Here is a 19,940-nt window from a genome sequence, read left to right as displayed (position 1 = left end):
CAATAAGTATACCTGCACCATTACTACTTATGTATATCGCTGACTTAAAGGGATAATTCAACATTTTGGCAAATTGGCAAATCTTGGTTTCCCTCATCAAACTCATCAAATACACAATCCAACAAATCCAAAACGCTCTGGTGGACAAGTTGTGACCTGCACATTCACCACTTTATGAGATAATAACAGAACGTTACAAGACGGAGTTGTTTTAGAGGTAAATTCATGCAAAACCGCTGATGCATGTTCCTGTCGGGAGCAGTTTTTCAGCAAGCAGTCTCTGCATTTGCCTCGAAAACAACTCTGTCTCATAATGTTCTGTCATTATCTCATAGCGTGGTGAATGTGCAGGTCACAACTTGTCCACCAGAAACCAAGAAATCCCATTTGCGTAGCTCTGAGCAGCTCACGTCTCTGCTCCGCCGTTCTAAACATAGCTTGCACCGACAATTAAAGGTAACAAACCTACTGCTATGACTATAGGGATTATGACAATGGGTCACTTTGCCAAAATGTTGAACTATCCCTTTAATATAAGCCTAAATCAGAAAACGGTGTGCATGTACAGTAGATAAGTCAGTGAGTTCCCTGTTGTTTAAGGCAGATTACACTGTGGATGTACTTTACGTCAGTGGATGGTGCAACACAGGTCCCATGTGAAGGTCAAAGCTTTCAACACAGCTCCCTGTTGGTCGACAACACAAAGGAAGTTCACCAAGGTTGAACATCACCGCTCTTACATCACCGCTTTGTGATTGGATGTTTCTTTGCCAAAGTGAACCTCGGGAGTTGTAGTAGTCGACTTATTTGTGCACAGATGCTTCTATACCGTCGACTTAAATTAGAACCAGATATTTTCCTAACACAGCTGTTGATCTATTGTCCTTGGGATTCAACAGAGACGAATCCAGGCCACTCCAAAAAAAAAAACAAGTCCCCGTATCGCAACTCAACACATGGACGCTGAAGTTGTTTCGTAGCCTCGATGGTTAACGAAGCATTTTGCCACAAGATGAGAGAAAACAGTCTGATTTTTAACTATAAACAGCTCTGTGAAGCGCTGTGTGTGTGTTTACAGCCTTATATGGACGTGTTCCTGTGGCTGAGGTCACAGTTAGCCATCGCTCCTTCTCCTTCTCACTCCCTCACACACACACACACACACGCGCGCACACACAGATGGATGTAGGTCAGTAATATAAACTGTAAAGCACAGAGGACTGTAAATATTTTAGCAGTGATGTATGTGCAGTGACACATCGACACACACACACACACACACACACACACACACACACACACACACACACACACACACACACACACACAGACACACTCGCTCGCTCTCACAGACTCACAGACCCCCTCTGGGGAGAAGGGGAGGGTAGGGGTGTCTGAACAGCTTGTGACGTCTCCAGGCCATGATAACGTCTGCTAATTGGTTCCATCAGGCCACAGAGTGAGTCCGTGTGTGTGTGTTTGTGTGTGTGTGTGCGCACTAAGTTGTCATTGTAATAATTACTTGATCTATCTCACAGTCAGTCACAGTTAAACGCAGCCTCCAAGTGAGTCTCACATTCCTTCCACCTCTTTTAAAATTACACGCAATGAGCAAAAAAACAGAAACTATCACTGTTTTTAAGGGAAAAACACAAGCAAACACAAGAAAACAACAAGTTTCTGCGTGGTCACACAGGAGGTTTGTGCAAGAAAAAAGGGAACAAAAGAGACTTCACTCCTGAGGCAGAAGGACGAGAGTGTGAGACATTGAGCCCTGACGTCCTCCACAGGCGGCTTCACACCAATTCTCACCTCAGATCAGTGTGAACAACTCTGCCGTGACTGCGGTGTGACCTGTGTCACAGGTGACCTCACCGACACCTACACTAACTTCATGATGACACATCCAAAAGAGGCCCTGTTGTTTCAGAGAGGTCGTCACGGAGGAGGAGGAGGAGGAGGAGGAGGAGGAGGAGGAGGATCAATAACGGCTCGGCAGGACGGATGCCGATGCTGTTGTATCACACATCAGGCATCTGATTCCTGAACGCCACCATGACGTCTGATATCACACACAGCGGGGCGGCATTGTGTCGGATTTATCTAGTCCAGTGTGAGTAGGCAAATCCAACAAAATAAACAATCTGTTACTAAGAGGTTTAATATCTCAGAGGTCGCGGCTCTGGTATCAGTGGAAGTTGACTATGATCTGAACTTAAATAGATAAAATATCAGTATTTTGACTGGGAACAAAGGACATTGGTTTATGATATATATATATTGTATTTCAATGTGTAATAAGGGCTATTGAGTAAGTATAGTGCTTTAACTCACTGCATTATTAATGTCACAAACTTTGTTTTTATATGGACCTGTCTTAAGGCAGTGGCTCTCAAACGTTTTTTACATCAAGGACCCCTAAATTGACACAAATTACACCACGGACACCCATTGGACAAAATTTTGAAGCAAATACCAGAAATACATAAATATTTGTTCTGAGACTGAAGAATGTTTAGTCAATGTACATTCAAATTAGGGCCAATGGTGCAATTTTTTTTAAATACTGTAGAGACATTTCTGGGGGAAAAGTGGTAAAATTCCCATTAAAAAAGGGGGGGGGAAATCTAGAAAAAAGTGGTAAAATTTCAAGAAAAAGTCGGGGACCCCCTTGAGAACCTCTCAAGGACGCCTGGGGGTCCCCGGACCTCACTTTGAGAACCATTGTCTTAAGGCATTCTTGTAGTATGTAGTAGTTTTTGACAAAATATGGGACATCTGCATTTAGGTAAGATACTTCATTACTTTCCACATGAAACTCATCACATGTTGGCTTTAAAAAAGAGGCGATCTATTTTGCAGCTATGACAAGCCAACAACAAGATTTTTATAAAGCTCCAACTAGCAGATGCTTAGCTTAGCTTAGCATAAAGCCTGACTCTATCCAAATGTGGCTTTTGGCTCCAACTCACATGCACATGACGTGTTTTTATTGGTTCAACATTTGGGCCTACAAGGTCGATATTATCAAGTACTGAATAAGACCTCAACATAATGAGATACAGACAGAATTGTCCATTCGGAGATCAAACAATAGAAAATAATATCTATATCAATGCCATTTCCTTCATAGAAAACGTCTATTGTCCTACAGCAACGACCGTTGTTGAAAAAAGGACACACAAGCCACACAACTCTTCATCATTTAGACTTTTTTCCTATTATGTCAGTATACGACTGTACAGACTGTATGAACTGGGTTGTCTATGCCGTCCATAGCTCCGTCAGACTCTATCAGGGTCATTAGGGAGACAAGGACTGCAGTGTGAGGGCAGTGGATGCTACAGACGGGGCGGAAACATGGAAAAAATGCCAGAAATAGATGGAATAAAAAAGGAAGTTAAAAATATTTGTGGCTTCTCACCAGCCGGAGGAACTGAAGAAGCTTCTCAGATGAGAAGAGAGGAAAAAAAAAAAAAAAGTACTTTTGACCTGGAGCTCCCAACCTGAATAAATGAAGAATCTTCACAGAGTCATATGAGTCCCAACTGTGAACGACACACAAATAAACCCGGTCCAGTGAACAGGGCCAGAGTTCATATCATCAGTCTGTCTTGTTTTCAATACAGCAGTAATTAACGACAACATCAGAAGAATGTGTTTACTCTATGTGTGTGTGTGTGTGTGTGTCTGTCAGAGAGAGAGAGAGAGTGTGTGTGTGGCCATATGTTGAATCAGTAATGAGCGACAGGCCTAAGGCAGTTCTACTGTGTGTGTGTGTGTTGTCCCACAGGCAACACAAGCTGTTACTGAGGAAGATGCCTTCGGATGGACACACACGGACACACACACAGGAAATGACTACACACAGTGACTCAGACACTTTGACAGCTCTCAGTCTTTTTCTACACAGTTGGAAGTCTCTCTCCACTGCTTAAACAAGAAGATTCACAATTATCTTCATGTGTTGAAAAGATTTAATCACATCACTTCGACCAATCACAGTGTGACGAATAAAGAGCTTTTTGAGTAATACGTTTTATAAAGGCCAACAGTCCGTCCTTCACCCAGCAAAACGTCCCTGGAGTCCAAACTAGTCATGAGGCTGTAAACTAAATTAACGACTAAAGCCTGATGATTTTCCATCGATCAAATGTGCAGTTAAGTGTCTATTATTCAGACATTTACAGACGGAGCCACATGCTCATGTGATTATGTGGTTCCTCGTGAAATGAGTGGTGATTTAAAAGGGTTTAACTAGTCATCCTTATAAAACAACAAACTATTCAGTTTGTGTTTTCCATCCAGAGAGTGACAGACATTCAGTGTTTACTGATCTGACAGCACCTTGTTTCTTTGACAGCACCTATGGTTAACATTTGGTTTGGGTTAGCCGTAAGACAACTTGGTTAGATATTGGGAAAGATCATGGTTTGTGTTACATGAAGTACTTAGTCATCATGGTTACAACATTTAACCACTCGATTGAGGTTTGGGAAAGATCGCGGTCGTGGGTTAAAGAGGCCAAAGCTGACTGTTGGGAAGAAACAAAATGAAACTACTGTCTGCTTTATCAAAACATCCATTTTGCTTTTTGATCATTTCTATCACTTTTTTTTTTTTAAAGAGTGTTTTCTGTTCTCTAACAACCTGCTGCAATGATGTATTTTACAACCTATTATGCAGTTAAAGCCTTGATGATTTAGAGACATGCTTGTATAGATACTTTACTCTGCTGCCTATTTTATATCCATCACTGCACAGAGATTGAACGATAACACGTTAAACTGGGATTTTCATTTAATCCCTGTTTGCTCAAATGGTCTTTGTAAAGTGATTTGCTGGATGTGTCTTAATCTACAGAAGTTGCACACAAATTAGACATTTGATTCTGACTTTAGTTACATAAGCCTTTTGAAATCTTTTTGTGTGACCGCACATTTCTCTAATCTAATTTCCTCACATTCAGTGTTTCATAGTTTATTGAAATATTGGCAACCATTTGATTTACAGGCCGTTTATTACGTGATAATGTCAAGAAATAGCCAAGAAATAACAATTAATTGTGCCATAATGTCTAGAAATAGCCATTATTATTATTACTTTATCGAACATTGCGGTACTGCAGCCTTTACATTAATCTGACATGAGTGAGAAATGATAAATACATGTTACAGGTATAATGAAGGAAGTCCTGAGCTGTGACTCTAATGCAATGTCTCTAAAGGAGTTTCAGATGACTTTTACGTTAAGAAGCTATGAGTCTGGTGAGTTTCACTTCACGTGTGTGTATTCAGTCCGAATAATTTCAGGTCATTTATGTTTAGGATAAGCAGGAGAAGACGTCTGAGCCTTCGCAGTTTTAAATAAACACAGCTGGATTAATACTCCTGGTGACTCAAACTGTAGCGATACATCATCGGAGCTGCAGGAGAGCTGCGACTGGTCAGCCAGGTCTCACATGCTCACACGTTTCTTTTCGTAAATGACCGTTACGTTGTTGAAACTATTTAATACGTCAGTCTGGAAGAACCTGCGCCAATTCTTCTTCCGTTGCTTTTTGAATCATAAACCTAAGCAGATGAAAACAAGAAACAGAGACACGGACACTACACAAAAACTGGCATAAAGCATAAACTGGATTTTGCTCCCTCACTGTATACGTGATAAAATATTCAGGATTTATTATGAAATACTGGGGCTAATTAGACTGTGGCAGGTTGTGTATGTTCAGTGGGACTCTGGAAACCACAGCGTCCACATTGTCCAAAGGAAAACCTACAAATGTAAGAGTTAAAAAAGTATTGGGCATTAGAGCAGGTTTTATGTTTTATTAGATTAAATGTTAAAATCTTCGGCAACCCTTTAATTTACAGGCTGTTATTACGTGATAATGTCAAGAAATAACCAAGAAATAACAATTAACTGCATCAGAATGTCTAGAAATCGCCTAGAAATAACAGTCAATTTCATAGTAATGTCGCAAAAAATATGGACAAGAAATAACAATTGATTGCGTAGAAATAGCCCAGAAATAAAAGTCAATTTTAAGGATTTGTTGGAGAAAAATTCAAAGCATGAAAAGCATGTGTAATCGTTAGCCTATTATTATTAAATATGACATTACTATGAAATTGACTGTTACTTTTATGCTATTTCTTGCACATTACTACGCAATTAATTGTTATTTCTTGTCTATTTCTTGACATTATCACGTAATAAACAGCATGTAAATGGGTTATCAAATCCTCTTATGACAGTATAAAATGGAAAGTTTCCATTAATCTGTGTCTTTGTTTTATATTGTACTTTTCTTTAATCTGTGTCTCTTTGTTTTGTATTGTACTTTTCTTTTCTTCTAATGGACCATGAGTCTGCAATAAAGATATGATGATGATTAGCTACCTCACTATTTTACTCACTTTTAATCACAGAAGCATTTGTTGTCTTGTTACAATAAATAAGAGTTTATTAGATCTGTCTGAGGGTATTTATTGCTGCAGCTGCAAGGACACAATTGTGATTGATTTACGAGGGGGGCAGAGTGCATTGGAAAAATGAAGTAAAAGTCCAAATTAGTTTCTGTTTTTCTTAAAAATACATTATCGTTTTCTATTTCGTAAAATCGTTAATCAATGTCACACTGACCATTTTGGCCCCACTCAGTCGCTGTCAAACAGTAAAACGATTTCCATAAATCTTCTCATCGTCATTGTTCCTCTTATCCACACAAAGTATGAAAGAATGTAAACAGGATTACCCTGAATACACAGCATGATCTGATAACGTTGCACACATCTTTCTTTCTACATTTTCAGCAGAGCCACTGAAACGACTAACACTTTTCACTGATGTATAAATCAGCTGCTGCGCTGGGATCAGAGTCTGTGGCTTTGTCGTGGACGTGGAACAGGAGATGGATGGATAGAAACACTGTCCTCCACTTTTACGGGAGGAGATGCTGAGTTTCGCCAACAGCATCTCCATCCTGTCCCCAAAGTCCTTGATGATGATGTCACATCCTGTCTGAAACAACGGCCATTGTGCTGAGCAGGAAGTGGACTTCCCGTGGACAGCCCCCTTTTCCCTCCAAAAGGTTGAGTCAGTGCCGTCTGACTCTGATAGTGCTGTCCGACAGGAAGCGGCACCGGCAAGAATCCAACATCAGTGGTGTTTGGTTACTGCATGTTCACACCAATACAGGTCAGATAAGTGCGTGGTCGACCGTGTTTGTAAAAACACAATACAGATACAATACAGATAAACGTGTGGGAATCACAATGTTAACTTTGTTGTATGAATAAAGTCCCGATAAAATACTTTGGAACAGTGAAAGAAGAAACAGCTTTGGCGAACGACAGGTACGTACAGTGCCTTGCAAAAGTAAAGTCTTCACAACCCTTGAACTTTTCCACATTTTGTCACGTTATAACCACAAACTTAAATGTGTTTTATTGGGATTTCATGTGATAGACCAACACAAAGTAGCGCACAATTGTGAAGTAGAAGGAAAATTATACATGGTGTTGAAGATTTCTTACAAATAAAAGTCTGAAAAGTGTGGCGTGCATATGTATTCAGCCCCACTCAGTACTTTTGCATGAAACTCTAGAAAACCAAATTATTGCCCTAATCCGACTATAACTGGACAACTGAGTGCATGTATACGCGTTAGTCCGACCAACTCCAACATGCTCCACACCCCCCACGCTGGTGCAAGACCCCGGAACAAAAACATCCAAGAAAGCCGGTTGCAGAAGCTATTGTTGCAGCGTTACAGCGTTCTTGTCTGCCTCTCGAAATCACCATGACCACGAGGGATAGCGTGCACCTCATCTGCACAATAAGTAACGCAGACATTACGTACAAGATGAACAAAGCTGTACGATTAACCATCTTGCTGTCGTCTGGCTAATAGGTCAACCGGAGAAGGGGCTGTATTAACCCGCTGAAACGACGCATAATCGCCACTTGGTGTTGAGGAGGAGGACATGTTCCCGTCAGTTATTCGATTTTCTCAGTAGCATGTAAACTGGGACAAGGACAGAAGTCCAATTAGACGCCAAAATCGAATTTTGAGCATAGCTCGATTAAGCTGTAAACGTACTGACAGAGTCAATACTTTGTTGAATAACCATTCGCTGCAGTTACAGCTGAAAATCTTTTGGGATATGTCTCTACCAGCTTTGCACATCTACAGACTGCAATTTTCGCCCATTCTTCTTTGCAGAAAAGCTCCAGTTCAGTCAGATTAGATGGGTCTTGCCACAGATTCTCAATAGGATTGCTATACAGGTGCTGATACTGATATGTCTGAGACAGGATCCAATCAAACTTACTAATATAAGATACGAGTTACAAATATCCACCTTTTGTAATCTCACTGTGCAGCTAAAGAATGGGCAGGCGGCCGCTCAAAATGGACCCAATATTCTGCAAACTTGCACGAAAAAGTGACAATAAAGTGAGTTTATTCTGCTGATATCATCAACATGCTGTAGTTAGTGAAAGATGACAGATGTTGCTGCAGGATTGATGTGTTTGTTGACCACTGGTGTGGAGATGCATCTTCCAGAAGTGAGATATCAGACACAAAAAAAAGAGAAAAGAACAGCCCCTCTTGTCCTCTCCTGGCTGCCATTGTGTTTGCATTGGAAACAATGGAGGGAGTGGCGGGGCACCGCTCGCCGTCTGAGAGCATCTTAATAGACAAAACATTCCCCAGACTATTATTAGAATAAAGATCTGATCAGTTGAATGAAAAAATGTCTTCAGTCTGGACAGAAATCTTATCTCTACACCACATTACAAAAGCCTATTCATGTCTGGTAACATGTTTTTTTGGAAATTAAATTACTGAGTATAGCATGTGTGATGTTGAATTAGGTTATTATGTGCTGCATCATTGATGTATTGTTTGCTTTCCTGTTGTTAAATTCCTTTGAACACCGCCACATTATTGATGAGTGTTAATATTTCACCGACTGTTTACATATTTTATTTGTTTGTTCGCAGCGCTGAAGCGACTTGAGGTGTTAAATGAACTCTTCTGCTGTGTCAGAGTCTTAAACGAACACCGAGGACTTTGTTCTGCCTGTTAACCTGCAGCCTCATTAAGCTAACGAGCATCAATTAATTATGTTAATGACCTGCAGCTAAAATCTCTCCTGGAGGGAAACTGATAGTCTTTTAACGAGCTCAACGCTGAGAGACGATCTGATTGGTTCAAACAGCCGTTGCAGCCAATGTGTGAAGGAGGGGCGAGGGCAGAGGGGGGGGCTTCATACCCCCCCTCTGCCCCACCATCCCTATATCTCTCTGTGGTCCTGACCTGCTTATCTCTGACAACTACACACACACACACACACACACACACACAAGACCTTGTCCCACTCTGGTCTCCTGCCAGACAGGAAAAGATCTCTCCGTGTGTGTGTGTGTGTGTGTGTGTGTGTGTGTGTGTGTGTGTGTGTGTGTGTGTGTGTGTGTGTGTGTGTGTGTGTGTTGGATCCAGCTGCTGGCTTCATATCTGTGACCTCCTGTGGTGGGTGTGTGTGTATGTTGGGGGGAAGGAAGCTATAACGGGTTCACACTAAAATCGGCCCTAATGAGGCTCCTGTGTGTGTCTGTGTGTGCACATATGTGTGTGTGTGTGTGTGTGTGTGTGTGTGTGTGTGTGTGTGTGTGTGTGTGTGTGTGTGTGTGTGTGTGTGTGTGTGTGTGTGTGTGTGTGTGTGTGTGTGTGTGTGTGTGTGTCTTTGTGAAGACCAGTTTGAGTTTTAGACCTTGGGCGTGAGGACATTTTAAGAAAGTCAGTGTTGATGAGGGTTCGGGTAGCAGACTAGAGAACACATTACACCAATGAAAGTCTGTTAAAAGTGAAAGTGAAGTTTTTAGTTTTAAGTGGAAAATTGAGTTTTCAAAAGTGGCTTTAAGGATCATATCAGAGTTCCTTCACAAAGATAGAAACGTAAACAACAGAAAGAGAGAAAGGTAGATGCAGATCTGTTTAAAGTACGTGGATTAAAGTAAGATTTGCCTTGAAAACCCATAATAAACCAAATGCAGGGTCCTTACACATTTGAAATTTCCAAATTCCATACTTTTTCAATCAAATTATTTGTGACATTTGAGTAATTAGATGTGTATCATGTAAATAAATCATGCAAGTTGTTTTAATTATTCTGAATTTGTATGCCATTATGTTACCCAATCATTTCCAGGAGAAGCTAGATACAATAGCTCATACAAAATAATTAACCCAAATAACTTCAGATAAGATCAAACCCAGATAAGTATTAAGATAAATATATTTCCATACAATAGTCTCCATTTCCTTACTTTTCCAGACCAGGAAATGTATAAAATCAAATTCCATACTTTTCCATACTTGCGTAGGAACCCTGCAAATGGCGTCAACTGAGAACAGGTGAAATACACTAGTAAAGTTTTTGTTTATTTTCTTCGTTAGTGAATAACCTTGTGTTAGCCTCAGAGGTAGAGCAACAGTGTTGGGACAAACTCAGAGCTCAGCTGAATGAAAGACATTACGATTAAATTTTGTTCAACAAGAACGGTCAGTTTTCTTTTTACATCTCCAATTGTCTTTTTTTTTTTTTAAGTATATTTTTGTGGCGTTTTTGCCTTTTCTTTATTTGATAGCACACAGTATAGATAGACAGGAAAGGGGGAGGCAGAGAGAGGGGGAATGACATGCAGGAAAGGTCTGCCCGACGCAGGATTCGAACCGGGGACGCCTGCGTTGAGGACTGTAGCCTCGACATGGGGCGGCAGCCGCCTTAACCACTGCGCCACGCACCGCCCCATCTCCAATTGTCTTTTGTTGTATTTTTGGTGCAAATTGAGACATTGAACAGTGTAATTTAAACCTATTCAATGTAAACATTTGACAAAGATTGCAGCAAAAATTCAGAAATTCACACATTACACACACCGATGGCTGCATCAGTTATTTCAGCATGTGTCCTTTGACGACTGCGTCCTTTAGCAGTAATTATAACTGTTGTCCACTGGGAGAAAAGGGGGAAGTCGGGGAGGACGTCGAGGTCAAGTCTTGGGTCACCTGAACGCTGGATATTGGCGAGAGATAGCCACTTGTTTCCTGACCAAGTTGTTTTTGAGCCAAAATCTGACGAAAATGAAAACACATTATTGTCGACAAATTAAATGACCCCACCACGGTTTGGTCTGACACGCACTCTGGCCAGACGCTGAAAAGATGCATCTGTGATGTCTCCAGTCCTCCCATCGTGTAACTAGGTCAGTAAATAGAGTGTGGAAACATCCCTGGTCCGTCTCTTGCGTCCTCTTGAGGTAGAAACTGAAGTTTATCTCTATTAACACTGAAATTTGGCTTTTTTTCCTTCTCCCTATTACACATTTCTACATCTGATTAAACAGGAAATTCGATTTTAGCTGCAAAAGGCACAAAGATACTTAGTCATTTGATTTGGAGAACTTGCAGGTCTTGAAACATCAACGCTGAATTATTAATTGATTTTTTAAAACCACTATTACTTCTAGTGTGAAAAAGAGTTATGACATGACAATGTGTAACACTGCGATAAAAATCCTATGAGAAATATATTAAAAAAAAGATTAATAAATGATTCTTTGATCTTACATAGATCATGGGGGGAAAAAGTTTTATATATAATTTGTCATGTTTTCAAATTGTGACCTGACAGTTTCCTTCATTATCTGAAATTGCAAAGTGGTGCAGAAAATTAGCGCTGTCAAGATAATGCACCGTCAGCATCGTTACACAGTATGTAGTTCTCCACGTGGATGAAATCACGTCCAGTTTGAAGCTGGGGAGACAGAATTAAAAGTGGATGTCGCCTCATTTTCTTGAACCGATCAGAGGATCTTTTCATTGCCTCTTTTATTCATTCATTCGTTTTTAACTTAAACCCTCATTTGGGTTGGAAAATGATGTCAGCGTTAAGACAGAGACTGCAGTGTGATGTCTTACTGTGGCTTTATCAGTGAAACACACACAGACACACTCTCTCATTAACAGCTGTGTTGTCTCCCACTGCTTTTTGACTGGTTTCCAACTGTTGATGATTCATTAACAGACTCGGCTGGAGGTGAAGTTCGCTTTTTCCTGACGTGACGCTGTGTAATAAAACTGTTCCCTAATGTTTGTCCCATCAGCCTCTTTGTCCTCTAAACTGCATCTCCTTCTGCTGCTTCTGCTGCTGCTGCTACGACACTTACAAGACGTTATCTGATGCACGCAGCTGTATAAGTTCATCATGAAACCAGAAAACTTACTCTACAGGAAGTGACACCACGGTCCAGATTAGAGCGGGGGGGGGGGGGGGGGACTGGGGGGCTTTGTACTGTACATGCAAAACAGCCGAGCTAAAAATTCAAAACCAATTCACGCTGCGGTCGTCCAGCTGTGCAGAGGTGAAAAACAAAAAGCAGGGTTCAATCTTCACCCTCACACTCACAGTTTATTCTTCACACAAATATTCTTGTCACTTTTCCTGTGAACGCTGCGAATGTCTTAACCCCTTCTCTGTTTGGTGGTCGGCGTTTCACCCCGCCTCCCGTTGTGGTCGCTAAAAACACTTCAGCCTTCCAAAAATAATACCGACATGCTCATATATTGTACATCGATGGTCACTGTGATGATAACTCCTACTGTCCTTACTGGATTCTTTCCTGACACGTTACCATTAGAAGAGATGAAATCCAGAATCAACCAGACTCTCTGTTTTAAAAATACATTTTAAAAAGGTCAGCTGGAGTTAAAAAGAGGCTTCACATAAATCAATTGAGGATTTTCCAAAGTTTTTTCAAAGTAATTTTCTGAGCGCACAATTGCCATCTTTGTTTTTGCCCCATTTCTTACACTGCAATTACATTAAGAAGGGACCTCTTGGCTTCAGCGACTAAACATGTTGTTCAGTGTGCAAAAACATGTCAGACATGAAGATCTTTTCACTGTGTCTCGAGTTTAGAGCTGACGTGTCATTAAGGGAAACTTTTAGTTAAGTTCATTAGAAGAAAAATCTGAATTATTGCATGACAAAAAAAAAATATTGTGTGACTTCAGGACCTCCAGGACTTTGAGCACATGACTGAAGAGACCGACTGTAGCTCACAATTCACAGAAGTGTTTTGGAGCAGTCCAACAGCGAAATGACCTCTTTCTACCGTGAGCTCACATGACACAAACACAAACAGCCTCAGTAGCATCTACTGACCTACTACGAGTACTTAGGTACTTATCTTTTTTTACTTGGAGCACAGTGTTTACATTTCCTTTTCATTCATGATTCTCGTGCACACTGGCCTGACACCTACAGTGACAGATACCAGATTCTTTGAGTTGACCTGCCCACATTTCACCCGAATAATAGCAAATTTCCTGATTGCACATGCGCAAGTAGATGAAAAAGGCCAGTTGCCCTGTTTAGACCAACTGCAAAATTAATCATGTTCCCATCATCTCAGCTGGACTTTGTCTGTGGCTTATAAAACTTGTCTGTGTCATGTTACACCTGCTTAATGTCAACATGGCCGACTAGCATCAGAGACCACTGTTTCTGTAGCTTTACAAGCTGCTCACTCAACATTCAAAACCAATTTCACACTCAGTACGTTTACATGACACTTGGAAAAAAACGAATTATTGCCTTAATCCGACTATAACTGGACAACTGAGTGCATGTAAACACGTTAGTCCGACTAATACCGGAGTTCTCCAACTACGATTAAGACACCCAGATAATGTGACTGGAAATCGATTTTCTTCAGCATGTATTCGCCTTAATCGGACTGAAACTGGACAATGCATGTGCGCATGCTCCACAACAGTAGAGACGGCACAAAGTGGAGCTGAGAAGTCGCCCGAACCCGGCCAAGTAAAGAAAAGAAAAAACGGCGTCAGCACCGATTCAGTGCATTTTACACAGTGTGACCAGCGAGAGGTTGTGTTTTATAAAAAAAAAAAAAAGAGAGTGAGTGAGTGAGAGGAAGCCCATGGACCGTCATTTGTATCCTATTCTCAGCCTGAACCCGGCCCAGACCAGCGGGTCTGGTTGGGTACTATAGTTGAGAATTTATTAAGCTAATTTAGTTGTTTATATTCAGTTTTTTACTCGGGGACAGAAAAGTCAACAGGACAGGGGGTCGTATTAACCCGCTGAAACGACGCATATCGCCGTATGAGGAGGAGGACATCGTCAGTTATTCGATTTTTTCTGTTACATGTAAACTGGGAAAAGGACAGAACTCCTATTAGATGCCAAAATCAAATCTGAGCATAGCTCGATTAAGCTGTGCATGTAAACGTACTGACTGTTTTTTCTCAGCTCACAGATAACGGACACAGTTTGAACTTCTGTCTCTGGCTCTACTGAGCGTTACACTTTGAACGAGGTCTACGACGTCTGGTTTCACACTCTGCGGTCGTTGTGCAAGCAACAGCTTTAAATAATGTGGCTTTTCAAGGTCGTGTGAAACACATGTGCTTCTTCTTGTCTTGCAGATCTTCAGCCCTGTGTGAATGTGCTCTTAATCATTGCTGAGTCGTCAAAAAAGTTCAACCTAAGTGCTTCAACTTTCACTGTGATGCAGAGATGAGACGTTGAGGGAAACGTCTCACATTCCAGTTACATCAATGAGTAACAATAACAGTGTATTTCTTCTAATTAATCTCATGTTCGTCATCATGTAAGCTTTCCTACGAAGTTTAAGGAAGTGTGTGTGTGTGTGTGTGTGTGTGTGTGTGTGTGTGTGTGTGTGTGTGTGTGTGTGTGGTTGGGGCAGGGACTGTATGAGTCAGATACACTTTGAGGTCACCACGGTGACCGCTGCTTCCTCTCAGCTGGTTTTGGTTGGGAATACCTCAGGATCCATGGCGACCGCACCGCACTTCCTCTTTGCTTATTTGACAATCGATGGCGATCGGACGTCACTGGGGAGGATTCAGGCAGCCGTTGCCCCCGGCGACAGATGTTGACCCATCCTCCGTTTCCGCCTCTCCCCCTCCTCCTCCTCCTCCCCGTCGTCACAGGAAGTTCACCTCTGTCAAGGCCTCTCCTGGTGGAGGACGTCAAAATAAAAGCATGAATGTTAACCTCCCGTCAAACTACGAGTTTAGTCCCTCACCTCTGCCACAGAAAAAAAACAACATCCTGGACACACACACACACACACACACACACACACACACACACACACACACACACACACACACACACACACACACACACACACACACACACACACACACACACACACACACACACACACACACACACACACACACACACACACACACACACTAGTTGGTGTTTCCATAGATGTGAGGACATAAAGCGACGCAAGGCTTCCTGGCCCTTTAACCTGACAGCGTATGAATGCACAGATGTACAGTGCAGTGAGTGTAAATGTCAAACATCAACCCCTTAAAGGGATGGTTCAACATTTTGGCAAATTTGCCTATTGCCATAATCTCTATAGTCATGGGAGTAGTTTCATTACCTTTAATAAGTTGTTTTGAGATCTGCGGGGCAGAGACGTGAGCTGCTCAGTGAACACGATGGAGGTGAACGGTACAGGTCCCCTGTCCCTCATCAAACTCATCAAATACACAATCCAACAACTCCAAAACGCACTTGTGTAGAAGTTGTGACCTGCACATTCACCACGCTATGAAATAATCATGTAACATTAGGAGACGGATTTGTTTTTGATGCAAATGCACCCGGACTACTTTACAGACACGGCTGCTGGGCGGAGTGATTTCAAAAAGTAGTTCTGAGTATTTGCTTCATGTGTCGTAATGTTACATAATTATAAATGTTTATCTCATAGCGTGGTGAATGTGCAGGTCACAACTTGTCCACCAGAGTGTTTTGGAGTTGTTGGATTGTGTATTTGATGAGTTTTGAGGGACAGGGGACCTGCACTGTGTTCACTGAGCAGCTCGCATCTCTGCCCCGCGGATCTCAAAACAACATGCACCGATAATCAAAGGTGATGAGCCTACTTCTATGACTATAGGGATTATGGCAATAGGTGAATTTGCCAAAATGTTGAACTATCCCTTTAATTAAAACCTTGTTTTAATCTCAGTCTAACCTGACACAAAGTTTAATTCTGGGTGGCTGCAGCAGACTGGACTTTTGAGTCGTTCATCCACCCATCAGATTGTTTGAATGTTTCCCTCAAGGTGTTGACTACCTCGAGGGAATTTGGTGCAAACGTTTACTTGGACTCTTTGGAGGTCACAGGTCAATGTTACAGTGACTTCATGTCCTCATAAACCTAAGATAAGAAGATGATAAGAAGACTCTTGCAGTCAAAGATGAACCAATCAAAACTTGGTCATCAAATGTCAAGGTTTCATTTTTTCTTTTTCACACACTAGTCATGAAACGACGTAACACAAATGTCTAATAATAATAATAATAATCATTTATAATTTTACATCCAAACAGTCGAAAAGTCAACTTCACTGTGGCATCATAATATTCTGCAAAAACATTTCACACTTTTGGCCATAATTAAGTCCTGTAACTCAAGAACAAGAAGGGACATTGTAAGCTTATTTTCTGCGACTTCAATAGTTGGCACAGGCATAAAAGCACGAGACGTAGAGAATAATTGTAGTTTTGAGTTCATGTTTTTTTCTGTTCTAATTTCATTTTTTAGGTCAATTCTCCAACTGCTGCAGGAAGATTGTTCATTTCTTTTCACTTCTAAAATCTACAAAACATGAAATCTGCCCAGAGTTTCATGTAGTATGTAACTGCCCATTAGGAAATCCACTTTGGTTTAATTAACTTTGGCTGTTGCTTATGTTTACGCTCTCAGCCGCCGCCGCCGTCGCAGCAGCAGAGTGTGTTATTTTTAAAACCTCTCAGTCCGGAGTCGATCATCCAGAGCTTTAAACGTGGTGTTTGTTGAATGTTTTCCTGACAACATCTCTACTGTTCATTCATCTCACTCCTGAACAACAAGGAAGTCTTCTCAACCAGCTGACAGCTGCACTCAGGGAGGGTGTGTGTGTGTGTGTGTGTGTGTGTGTGTGTGTGTGTGTGTGTGTGTGTGTGTGTGTGTGTGTGTGTGTGTGTGTGTGTGTGTGTGTGTGTGTGTGTGTGTGAGATCTCCATGGCAACTAGACCCCATCCTGCTGTTTTTATGTATCTTGTATAAAACAAACAAACAAGAGGTATAAAAGACAGAATGGCAGGAATGGGATGTCCTGTGAGGGGACAGCAGTAGTTGTAACCATGTTGTCCAATCAGAGGCCAGAGCTGCAGTGAAGTCATTTCCTGTCAGCTGAGCGCCGTCAGAGGCTGAAGTCTGAAAAATGAGGCTCAAAGCAACTTTCTGCCGTCACCCAATGGTGCAACCTCATCAACTCTGTCCCTTTCATTTGCATCTGTGTGACGGGTCCTGCTGCCACAGTGAAGCCAAACTTATCCAATTAGAAGTGAAAAACATGTATTGAAACTCCTACAAAAGTAAAATGAAGCATTTGTTCACCAGAAAAATGAATTATGTATGATATTATCAACTCAGGCCATTAGACTCCTGAACCAGGACTCAACCTGACACACACACACACACTTTGCTATACTTTATATTTCTGGTTACATTAGTTAGATTAGATTATAATTACATTATTTAGGGACGTCGTGTGGCGCAGTGGGTTGAGCAGGCACCCCATATGCAGAGGCTACAGTCCTCGCTGCAGTTGGCCACGGTTTGAATCCCACATTTTTACTGCATGTCCTTCCCCCTTCTCTTTCTGCCTCCCCATTTCCTGTCTTTCTCAACTATACAATCAAATAAAGGCATAAATAAATATATTTACATTATATTGTAGTTTTTATTTATTGCTTTTCTTAGTGCTTTTGTATGCTTACTGTATTTCAACTTTAACTTTCTTTATTTTACTGTTTTGTAGCACTTTGGTAACCTTGTTGTTAGGGGTTATATATAAATAAAGTGTATTGGATTGTTTTATTTATATTTCTCTTATTTATTTGACCTATATGGCCAGTCTAGGAGCAACCAGGAGACATTTCACTGCATGTTAGTCCGTGACTTGTGTATGTGACAAATAAAGTAATCTTGTAATCAACTGGTTATGACTGATACCTAAATGGTGCGTTATGTGTACAATTTTGCTCTAATACGTAGTAGGTCGAGGAGTTCATGTAAGTATTTTATTTGCTATGAATTAGGCTAATAATGATGTATTGCATTATATAAAAACTAAATAAACAAAATTACAAAAGCCAAAAGGACCAATACAATGCTTTTTTAAATCCTCATTCAGTATATGTTGGATATTATATCTTAATCTGTAGATTAATGGCTATAACCACAGCTGTACGACAGATGTGGTGAAGTAAGAAGTCAAATATTTATGTCTGAAATGTTACCTCAAAGTTATACTGACGCGCAGCACCAGAGAAAATGTACTTACATCCCATCATCATTAACACCTGGTGCACACAAACACACACTAACGAGTGTCCTGTATTCTGTATTTATAATTAAGGTTTTCATCCTTACCGTGGTCGAGACTATGATGTTGATGAAATTGTTGTTTTCATCGTGGTTGCCAGTAGCAATGTTGACATCAGGAAGTAGTAGAACAGCTGGCGTAACTGGAGGCATCGCCACAGCAACACAGACCCACAATGTCTCTGGAGCGAAACAGCTGTTCTGTCCAGGGGCGAGAGACCTAGAAGACGACAGAGAGGGAGAGAGAGACTGAACGGGCTGAAATGGAGGCAAAATTAAGTACAAATTACGCACAGCGGGACTTTGTAGGTAGTTTTATTATTTGGCAACTGCCCATTTTACAAAACCTAAATTTACATAAAAGATTTTTGGATTAAATTTTTTTTTTTCTTTTTCTTTCTTTTCTGTCCCCTCTTTTTTTCTTTGGGAAATACAGGAATCAAAACACAAAACTGTTCAAGTCACTGTGTCACTGATATTGTATCAGGATGGATATTTTAGTTGTCTCGATTATTGATATTTTTCTTGCGCTGATTCAATGGAAATAAAAATAAATAAATAAATAAAAATAAAAAACATAAAAAATCTTTGGGGATTTTTGACCGTTTGTCAGAAAAGGTGAACACACTAGGTATAATTAAAATAATTTGTAAACTAATTAAAATATCAGCTTCAGATGTAAGAGATATGTGCTGGAGAGTAAGCATTATGTTGATTAACTGTGGTTTAAATCTTAATTTTCTTTATCTAGAGTTAATCCAAAATCTAGACTTTACTGTAGCTAAAACTGTCAGAAACAGAAGAACAAAACGATGCAGTGAAAAATGAGCTGAATCTGAAGCTGACCAATCCTCATACAGTGTGGGAGACATGTGACCAAATCACTGGAGCAGGTCTGACCAGGTGTGAAGAATCAACTTTCTGCATCTGCAGGGAAAAAATATGGCAACATTACTGTACTTGGACTGAAAATAATAAATATTTGAATATCATGAGTTAGAGTTACTTTCAATACCAGTTGTTTCACGTGAGCTAAATAAAGTCTAAAAGGAGTGAACACGTACCTGCAATGGAATTTGTAAGTTGGGATCATGAAACTAAAATTAAATTAAAGCAAAAGCAAAAGCAAAATAAATGGAAGACCTCCATAAAAAGTCAGCAATTGAAAACGTTTGAAAATAAAATAAATGTTTTCTAAGCTTCTTCCTCTGGGGAACGATGAAGTCATGAGAGTTCAAAGAAAAACACAGACGGACAAACAAAGAGGTTAAACTTGAAATACGAATCAGGACCAATATACCGTGTGTGTGTGTGTGTGTGTGTGCGTATATGTCTGTGTGCATATAAATACCATGTCTAATTAAAGTTTAAATTTGTCCTTCCTGTCCGCAGTTCCCATGGTGACCGTGGGAGAG

Source organism: Trachurus trachurus (genome assembly GCF_905171665.1).
Source record: "Trachurus trachurus genome assembly, chromosome: 21".
In the NCBI taxonomy this organism is placed as follows: Eukaryota; Metazoa; Chordata; class Actinopteri; order Carangiformes; family Carangidae; genus Trachurus; species Trachurus trachurus.
This window is presented reverse-complemented; position numbering follows the sequence as displayed.